This window comes from Elephantulus edwardii, unplaced genomic scaffold, assembly GCF_000299155.1.
Source record: "Elephantulus edwardii isolate Elephantulus edwardi_28Jun2011 unplaced genomic scaffold, EleEdw1.0 scaffold00045, whole genome shotgun sequence".
NCBI lineage: Eukaryota > Metazoa > Chordata > Mammalia > Macroscelidea > Macroscelididae > Elephantulus > Elephantulus edwardii.
Genome location: NW_006399795.1, coordinates 12,271,297 through 12,282,201, shown reverse-complemented (window position 1 = coordinate 12,282,201; position 10,905 = coordinate 12,271,297).

Sequence of the window (10,905 nt, the reverse complement as noted above, 5' to 3'; positions counted from 1 at the left end):
AAAATAATTGATACGTCTTAGAGAAAGCTCAGCTAGAATACTCCTTGGAGACAAGGATGCTGAAGCTTTGTCTCAAGTATTTTGAGCATGTTAGTAAAAGGAGGGATTCCTTGGGAAGGTGGAAGGTCAGCAAAAGAGAGGGAGACCTTCAAAAAATTGGATTGACACAGTGACTGTAGCAATGGGCTTAAGTGTGTCAGAGGATGACACAGGATAAGACAGCCTTCAGATCTGCTGTTCATAGGGTTCCTGTAAGTGATACTTGACCTGAAGACACCTGACACTCAAAATATCTTGTAATCCACTTTTATTGTTGTCATGTGCCATTGAGTCCGAGCTGATGATCCAGTGGGTTTTCAGAGGCTGTAACTTGCCCAGGCAGAGATTGTCCACCTTTCTCCATGGAACAACTGGTGGATTCCAACTACTTCCTTTTTGAGTTGGCAGTAAGCCAACCTGAGTTGATTCTCATATTTATAAACATCTGGATACAAGCTGTGAACCCAATCTAGCATCTGAACCTGCCACCTATTTTGATAGATACAGTTTTATTCGTACAAATTCGCAAATCTATTCGTGGATGCATTGGTCAGGCTTTGCATGCTGGGCTGCTTCAAAAAGATAAGATTAAATACATCACTCTCTATGGGTGAAAGCTGAGGAACTATTTTCCCTGCAAAGATTTATGTTCTCAGAATCCCAATGGAGGAGTGCCATGAGCCAGAGTTGACTCTGCGTTAGTGGATTTGGGTGGCTGTGGTCCGGTTTCTTACATGTAACGAGTATCAACTATATTATCCTCAAAGTCAAAATAATATATCAAAAATCTAGCTCTTCACCAGACGAAAAGACAGGATAATGACGGGTAAGGCCCAAAGGTGGTTAATTTTATAAAATGTAATGCATGAAAATGAATTTATGAAACACAATATGAATGAAGAAGAATAGTGTGAAACACAATGTATATGAACTTTGTAAGCAAATCAACACCAACAGCAAAATTTAGCTCTTTAAAGAAAGAGGTTGCTGATTCATGCTATATACATGCTATAATCCTCTAGAAACATAAGAAGCAGACTTTTTCTATACTAGCAGCTTGAGTTGGCTGAATCCAATCATGTATAGACCTAGATCAAGATTGGCCCATGGTCTGGTCCTACTATTTTCTGACTATAATCCATACTAATGACTCTGTCTGACTGAAGCCAATCACCTTCATATTCCAGACTCAAGATCTTCATCATCAAAAGCAGGTAATATTGCCTCCCTGCTTCTCAAGGAAGAGCCCGAGTGGTATTGTGAGTTAGATGTGGGATTACTCATTGACAGTTTGATGGGTCAAGCCCACCAGCTGTTTCTTAGGAGAAGGATGAGGCAGTCTGCTGTAATTAAGAATTGTTGTTGTTCTTGATTGTCTTTGAGTCGAGCACAACTCTTAGCGACCCCATGAACAAAAAGGCCTGAAGCCCCTCTGGAACTATCAACATTTATCAAAGTTCATTGAGTTTCCATAGGCATGTTGTTTAGGAAGTGGAAAGCCTTGAAAACCCCATAGGATGATACCACTCTGTCTTGCAGGGTTCTGTGTGTGGGGATATTTTGACTTATCAACAATGAGTCTGTGACAGCTACATGAAATAATGCAATACAATAATTAGTAAGATATGAGAAGCTACATAAGTTCTTCAAATCTGTAGTGTTGCTGAGGAATGTCAAATCAGAATGGACTGCCACGAGAGTGACCAAATCAATTCTAGAATGACTACAACCCAAATGTTTCTTCATTGTGAGTAGGGCAAGAGTTTGACTGACTTACTAAAACACATTATTAGAATACTAATCTATAGCGGGATTGTTCACAGCTTTAGTTTGCTTGACTCCACAGTCAACACTCTCGGCACCAGTAGCCAGGAAATTAAAAGGCATATTGCCATGGGAAAGTCTGCTGTTACAGACCTCTCCAAAATACTGAAGAGCAATGGTGTCTCTCTGGAGACTAAGGTATGTCTGATATAGGCCATGGTCTTTTCAATCACTTGTTATGCATCAGAGAGTTGGACAATGACCAAGGAGGACAGAAGGAGAATTGATGCTTCTGAGCTGTGGTGCTGGAGTATTGAGGGTACCATGGACTGCTAGGAAAACAAACAGATTCATCCTGGAAAGGGTTAAACCAGGTGGCTCCTTGGAGGCAAGGATTCTGAGGCTCCGTCTAACATACTTTGGACATGTTGTGAGGAGAGACCGGTCCTTGGAGAAGGACATCATGCTTGGGAGGGTGGAGGGACAGCACAGGAGGGGAAGACCCTCTATGAGGTGGATTGATTCAGTGACTGGGGTAATCAGGATGGGAGTGTCAGAGACAGTGCGATTGGCACAGGACAGAGGGGAGTTTAGGTTTTTGTACATTAGGTGCTATGAGTCACAAGAGACTCAATGGCACATAACAAACAACAACAACAACAATCCATAGTGATGGATGTCAAGGCTGGTGACATAGAGAGTCACAAGAAAACAAGGGAAATCTGAATGTGGATTGACACAAAAGCTGCAACAATGGGCTCAAAGATACCAGAGCTCATGAAGATGGCACAGGACTAGCCAGAGTTTAGTTTTGTTACATGTGGTGCTGCCAAGAGTTGGTGAAGATGCCTTTGCAACTTACAACAATCATTAGTGACACAAAATTCTCCTATTGTCCTCCATCAAGCCATGACTGAAGTCTGAGTGCCACAAACACTGTCCTGAATGGTCCCCAGGGACAGGTGTCAACAGAGCATAAAGTTCAGTCCAAGGAAAACAAGCAACTGCTTTCAATAACCCCCTCCCCACAGCCCAGCTAAGAGGAAAGTTTCAGGGAATCCTTTGTTCCAGCAGCAAGTTAGAATTTACCACGAGCTGGATTTCCCCATGGGGAATGAGGCTGATAGCAAAATGACTTCAAGTTAAATGCTCAGCTATTCTCCAAAAAGGAGACAGGATCAGCACTTGAAATGCACGGTGGTTACTGTGACAATGAATGCATGATGTGATAGATTTTAAGACTCCAAGGCGCTTAGTACTATAGACTCTGGTAATTTTCCATCCTAGTTGTTTATCTCTTGGTGAGGTTGGAGAGAAATTGTCTCTGGCAACCCTTACTAGCTGGCAGGTCTAAAGAGAATTCTTGATTCAGGAAGAAGGGAGAAAAAAAAATAAGAAAGTCAGACCAAAAATAAAACCATGTTGTTCTGTGCCGTGCAAATTATTTGTGAAGAATCCCAAGTCTTTTGAGGTAAAAATCAATTTATAGATAAAACATTCCTTCCACATTAAAGTTGCCTGATCTTCCATTCATTTTCAGATTGTATTTGTGGAGAAAGCCAGTGTGGGATGGGGCTTTAAGATGAGTGCAGCTTAATGTTGGATTTGCATACTTTTTGTATTTTACGTGCTCAAAGATTTTAAAATTAATTGCTTGACTAAAACTTACTCAATTTTTAAAAACTTTTTTTCCCATGTTTTGAAAGTTGCTAACTGTTCTTAATGTGGAAAATATCTAGAGCTTGGAATGGAATAGGAGCTGACTCGTCCTTTATCTGTAGTTACACTTGTCCATATCATTTACTAAAGGAAATTTAAAGTAGAATTTCTTGGTATTTTAACACTTTGTGTGATCAAGTTCAAGGCTGATTCTGCTGAGAGTGGAAAACGTCAACATATAGTACCCACTATGAGCCCAAGTGACTGGCATTTGAATCCAATTCCACAGAGTGCCATATTTGTACATTCTTCAGCTTCCTGTTGCCTTAGTATTCACTTCGTAAGCTATTGTAAGGCCCAAATGCTGCTGTTGTTGTAAGGTGCCATCAGTTAGGTGATGTTCATAGCATTCCTATGAACAACAGATCTGAAATTTGTCTATCCTGTACTGCCCTTACAATCTCCAACATGTTTAGTTTCATTGTTAACAGTCACTTTGTCAATCCATATTGTTGAAAGTCTTCCTCTCTTTCTCCAACTTTCCATCTTGCCCAGAATGGTGTATTTTTCCAAGGACTGACTTCTCCTGACAACATGCTCAAACTGACTGTAAGAAGACTGGATAGGAAGAGTCATATCAAAGAATGAAGCAAGAATACCTCCTATGTACCAGACGTTCTGCTGAGCCCTTTATTGGTCTACATTTTTCTAAAATTCTTCCCTTCACAACCATGACAAAAAAGACTCAAGGATGGACTGTGCTGTGTGATTCCAGTAAACTCAAAGCCTGGGCTATAGTAGAGCTTTAGTAATTTCAGGGATGTTGGGGCAAGCAATATTTTGGGTGGTTATCCCCTGCTGTCACTTAGGGACTTTGTGCCAGGTAAGATTTGACGCACACTCATGGGATCAAATGACAAAACCTTACTTGCTGAAAGCAAAGAAGACTCAAAACACTTGCTACATAAGGTCTAAGACTACAGCCTTCAGTATAGATTGTACCTCAATATCAAGGAAACAAAAATCCTCACCAGAGAAAAAATAGGCAACGTCATGATATACAGAGAAAAGACTAAAGTTGTCAGCAATCTCATTTTACTTGGATCCACAATCATTATCACTCTTAGTAACAGCAGTCAAGAAATCAAAAGACATGTTGCATTGGAGAAGTCTGCTGTCAGGGACCTCTCTAAAGTGCTGAAGAGCAATGATGTCCATTTAAAGACAAAACTGCACCTGATCCAAGCCATGGTATTTTCAATTTCTTGCTGTACATCTGAAAGTCGGACAACGAATAAATATAACAAAAGAAGAATCAATGTCTTTGAGTTTGGTGTTGTATAAGAGTACTGAATGTCTTATAGACTAGACCTTTCCAGAGTACTGAGAAGCAACAATGCCAGTCTAGGGACTGAGGTGTCCCTGATCCAGTCAATGATCTTTGCAATTACTTGCTATGTATCAGAGAGCTGGACAATGACTAAGGATAACAAAAGAAGACTTGTTGCCTATGAGTTGTGGTGCTAGAGAAGAGTCTTGAACATACCATGAACTGCCAAGAAAACAAATAAGTCTGTCTTGGAGAGGATGAAACCAAGTTTTTCATTGGATGCTAGGATTTTGAAGCTCTGTCTCACGTACTTTGGGCATGTGGCGAGGAGAGCGCGATCCTTAGAGAAGGCTATCATTCTTGGAAAGGTGGAAGAACCGTGCAGGAGAGGAAACCTCTAGATGAGATGGATTGGTACTGTAACTAGGGCTATGAGGGTAGGAGAGTCAGAGTTAATGAGACTGACTTAGGACAGGGCAGGCTTCAGAGCTGTTATACTTAGGGTCGCTATGAGTTATAGGTGATTTGATAGTACATAACAACAACGATCAAAATATGTCCGGGAGAAGGTGCAAACTTAGAGGCAAAGGTGGTGAAACTTCATCTCACATACTTTGAGCATGTTTTCAGGAGAAATTCAGGCTTTGGGAATAGACATCATACTTGGAAAGGTGGAGGTTATGCAAAGGAGGAGAAGACCTTCAACTCAATGGATTGACACAGTGACTGTAACACTGGACTCAAGTATGGAAGAGTTGATGAGGAAGGCAGAGTATAGGGATGGTTCAGGTCCATTGTTCATAGGGTCACTGTGAGTTGAAGTTCACTTTGTGGCACCTAATCATAACAGCAACAACATAGGGTCAAAAGCACCAGAGTGGCATAGTTCATAGTATGTCACACTGCTCACAAAAAGGCTGCACCTCAGTGGTAAAGAGTTTTACTGCAGTTCTAAAAGCATTCAGTTCAAATCCACTACCTGGATTTCCACAGAAACGGACAATCTCCTCCTGTGTGATTTCATGTCTCTGAAAACCCATTGAAAGGTCAACTATGAGTTGATTCTAACTTCATGGTGCATAAAAACAACAGCTAGGAAGAGGAAATTGTGGAAGGAAAGTCGAATTAGATCCACAATCAATGCTCATGGAAACCACAGCTTAAAAGAAAAAAAGTATGTGTGTGTATATATATATATACATACATATATATCTCAAACAACATATTGCAATATGGATCTCCTCCTGTGAAATTTATAGCCTGAGAAATCCAAAGGTCAACTATGAATTAATTCCAACTCAAAGGCAATGAATTCAGTTTCTGAATTTGAGTCTTGACAGAGCAGATCATAAGGTCTTTTCTCCTGTGGAGGTACTGGGTGAATTTGAACCATCAACATTTCAGTGAACAATCAAGCACTTAACTGATGCACCACCAGAGCTCCTTGAGCAGGGCTTATTGTGGTTTGATGGTATCAAGTTAGTTCCAACTCATAGTGAATGTATGTAGAATAGCAATAAATATTATATCATTGTCACAATCAGTGCTGTGCCTCAGTCCATTGTTGAAGCCACTGTGTCAGTTCTGTTCTTTGAGGATTCCTCTCCCCCTCCCTCTACTTTATTAAGCATGATGTCTTTCTCCAGGAAGCCATGCTGTCTTGAAACCAAACTCAAAGTCTGTGAGACTAAGTCTCATTATCCTCACTGCTAAGGAAAATTCTGATTACACTTGTTCCCAGATAGATTTTTTTTCAGTTCATTGTATATTCAGTATTTTTAAACCAACATCAAAACTGAAGCCATGACTTGTTTTTAGACTTCCTTTTTTGTGAACCAACTTCACATTCTTGTAAGATGATTGACTATATGAGGCACAAAGTGACATCCTTGTTCTTTGGTATTTTAAAGAGATCCTTTGCCTCTTCTTATTTGTTGTTGTTATGTACCATCGAGTTAGAACTGACTTTTAGTTGACCCTCTAGTGGGTTTTCAGAGGCAGTAAATTGCATGGTAGGAGATTACCCTTCTTTCTCCCAAGGAGCACCTAGTGGCTTCAAACAGATTACCTCTGAGTTGGCAGTGAAACTCCTTACCACCAGACCACCAGATCTCCTTTAGTTAGTGCTGTGCATTGTAGGGTATCACTTTAGATACTAAGGTACTCCTGATCCAAGTCATGTTCTTTTCAATTACTTCCTATGCATTAAAAAGCTGAACGATGAATAAGGATGACAGAAGAGTTAATGCTTTGAATTGCAGTGTTGGAGAATACGGAATATCCCATGGACTATCAGACTATCAAAAGGTTGTGCTATGTGCTGTTGGGTCAGAGCTAACTCGTAGCTGACCCTCCAGTGGGCTTTCAGAGGCAGTAAATCTCATGAGAGTCTGGCCATTTTTCTCCTTTGCAGCAAGTGGTGGATTTGAACTTTGTGCTTTTGAGTTGGTAGCATAGCTCCTTGCCACTAGGCCACCAGAGCTCTGGGTTACAGACTGGGAAAAGTGCTACAATGTGAATATGGAAAAAAAAATTATGTCACATGGAACTTGTCACCAGGACCACTATGAGTCACAATTAGCTCAATAAAAAGCGTCTTAACTACCACAAGGACTGTTTGCCTACTGGTGGTCAGTCTGGGTGCCAACATTCATGAATTGGAGGACAAGGGTGAGAAGTGATTGGCGTGGCTGTGGGCAGGTGATGAGAGCTTGTCCGGGTTAGTGGCAGTGCTGAACGCTGATCTTGGAGCTCACCTGCTAGGCTGTGCCACTTTTCACAGGTCAGCAAGGCCATGGACGGATGGAGTGGGCTGGACAGAGATGTGTGCTTGGACATCCTCTTGCTACCCAGCTTGGCCACCCTTGGGTCTCGCTGTCTCCCAGTGGTTCCTACTCCAGACTGTGTTGCAGCCTACACATGTGATATATGAATACTAGTCCTTCCCTTCATAGATGTCATTTTAATATTTTGTAGGTTTTTTATTAAGGGTGAAATTCTCACAAAAAATTAACCATTATAAAGTGGACAATTTAAAGGTCTTGAGTTAGTCACATTGTTGTTCAACCCTCACCTCCATCTAGTTGTAGAATATTCTCATCACACCTAAAAGAAATGCTTGTACCTACTAACATTCACTCTCTAGAAAGGAACAGTGATGGCTTGGTGGTAAGGTACTGTGCTTGTCAACCCAAAGATACGTAGTTCGAATCCATCAACTGTTCCATTGGAGAAACATGAGCAAGCTCCCGTGCAATTACAGCCTCTAATAGACCACTTGGACTGTCAGCTATAGGCCAGCTCGTACTTTGTATTGCACAACAACAACAACATTAACACTCACTCTCTTTTCCCCTCCTCAAAGTCCAGATAAAACCAGGATGCCCTCCTTCTCTATGGATTTCTTTATTGTGGACATTTCATAGAAACGGAATCATACAATATCTGTGAATGTAGTTTATTTAACCCAGCATGGTGGGGTTTTGTTTATTGGTTTTTGTTTCAAGGTCTAAGCTGAAGCAACTGAAGACTAAATTCAAGCCTTGAGATGCAATACGTAAGGATGCTGTGGGCAGACTGGCCCAGGAAGCATCAAAAAAAGATGGAAGGAATACATGGAGTCACTGTACCAAAAAGAATTGCCTGACACAGAAGAATTTTATGAAACAACATGAACAAGAGGCAATGGTGATGAAGAAGGAAATTCAAGCTGCTCTGATGGAATTGGCAAAAAACAAGGCCTCAGGAATTGACAGCATACAAGCTGACATACAACAACAAACAGATACTGCCCCGGACACGCTTACCACATTATGCTAAGAAATCTGGAGGACAACTATCTGGCCAACTGACTGGAAGAGATCCATGTTTATTCCCATTACAAAGAAAGGTGATCCAACAGTGTTGAAATTATCAGATAAGGTCATTAATATCATATGCAAGTAAGATCCTGCAAAGATAATTTTTTTAAAAAAACAAACACAACTGGAACAGTATATTAACAGAGAACTGGTAAATGAGCAAGCTGAGTTTAGAAGAGGCCACGGCACTAAGGACATAATAGCCAGTGTTAGATGGATCTTAGCTGAAAGCAGAAAATATCAGAAGAATTTCTATCTGTATTTCATTGACTGTGCAAAGGCATTTGACTGTGTGGATCACAACAAATTGTGGTTAAGCTTGAGATGGATGGATATCCCAGGGCACTTAACTGTGCATATGTGAAATCTATTCTTGGATCAGAAGTCAGTCATTAGAACAGAGCAAGGAAACACTTCATGATTCAAAATCAGGAAAGGTATACACCAAGGATGCTACCTATCTCTGTAGATTTTCAATTTATAGGTATATCAGATCATATGGGAGGCTAGACTCCATGAGGAGGAATGTGGCATCAAGTTTGGAGGAAGTTTCATCAACAACTTGTGTTACGCAGATAACACAATCTTGCTTGACAAACTGGAGGAGGACCTGAGGTGTTTGCTGTGGAAGGTCATGGACTATAGTCTTTAATATGAATTGAAGCTCAACATCAAGAAAAGAAAGCTTCTCACCACTGGGCCAATTGGTAGCAATACCATGATAGATGGAGAAGAGATTGAGATTGTTAGCAGCTTCAACTTGCTTGGTTCCACAATCAACGCTCTTGGTACCAGCAGCCAAGAAATTAAAAGATGATTTGCGCTGGGAAAAATCTGTTATCAGGAACCTCTCAAGAGTACTGAGAAGCAATGATGTCAGTCTAGAGACTAAGGCATGCCTGATCTAGGGCCATGGCCTTCACAATTACTTGCTATGCATCAGAGAGCTGGACAATGACAAAGGATGACAGAAGAAAAATTGATGCCTGAGTTGTGGTGCTGGAGAAGAGTCTTGAACTTACCATGGACTGCCAAATAAAGAAGTAAGTCTGTCCTGGAGCAGGTGAAACCAAGTTTCTTCTTGGAGGCTATCTTTTGAAGTTCTGTCTTACATACTTTGGGCATGTGGCTAGGAGGGACTGGGCCTTGGAGAAGGACATTATGCTCAGAAGGGTAGAGGGACAGAACAGGACAGGAAGATCCTTCGTAAGGTGGATTGACTGAGTAAGTGGGGTAAATAAAAGGTGCAGGTGTGCCAGAGACAATGAAATTAACTCAAGACAGGGCAGGATTCAGTGTTGCTGTGCAGAGGGTTCATATGAGTTGCAAACGACTCCATGGCACAAAACAACAACATTCACATTGGAGTACATATCAGAAGATCATTTCTTTTTATGACTGAATAACATTTCATCGTATGGCTAGAATGCATTTTGTTTATGTTGCTTGGCCTTGGCATTATTTTCACCTTTTGTATAGTGTAGGTAGTTTTGCAAGGGTGACTTCTCCGGCATATAATAGATTAAGATGTTGGTGCTTTCCAAACTACCATGTAGACAGTATCAGGATGCAATAAATGGAGAGATAAAGATAGTCCAGGCTCTCCTTTGCCTTAGACAGAACATTTCCCTTTGTTTGGCACACAGCCTCACACACATCAGGTGATGCTTAAGCAAATCCCTGTTTTGTGCTAAAAGCTGCTTGAGCCGCCTGACTTCTCCCCATCGCTCTTTTCTTAGCCAACAGAGCTGAAACCTTGAGAGCGGTGACTTTTCCAAGGTCACCCAGCTCTTTAGTGACAGAGCTAGGGGTCAATATTTTGAGCATTTCTTCATCTAGAACTCAGTGTCAGTCATTGTCCATGACATTTTCCCATTATCCCATTTGGAACCCCTGCTCTTGGTTTCTGTTCAGTCCCCCTCTGTAATGAAGCTATTCTATAGTCTGTCTTTAACCCATGACAATGGAATCAAGATGATTAATTACCAGAGATTCCCTGCTGAGCCAGGTTATAGATAGAAACAGAAACAATTAGTGTGCTTTTTTTGTGTGTGTGATCTAGGGAGAAAAATATCAGCTGTGAAAACTAGGCCAGGAGCTGATTGTGGAACAGACCACCAACTACTCACAAATCCAAGGCAACCAAAATATGACTTTGAGTCTATCCCACCTGAATTTCAGAACCATCTCAGGAACAGATTTGAGGCCTTGAACACTAATGAGCAAAGACCAGATGAATTGTGGGAGGATATC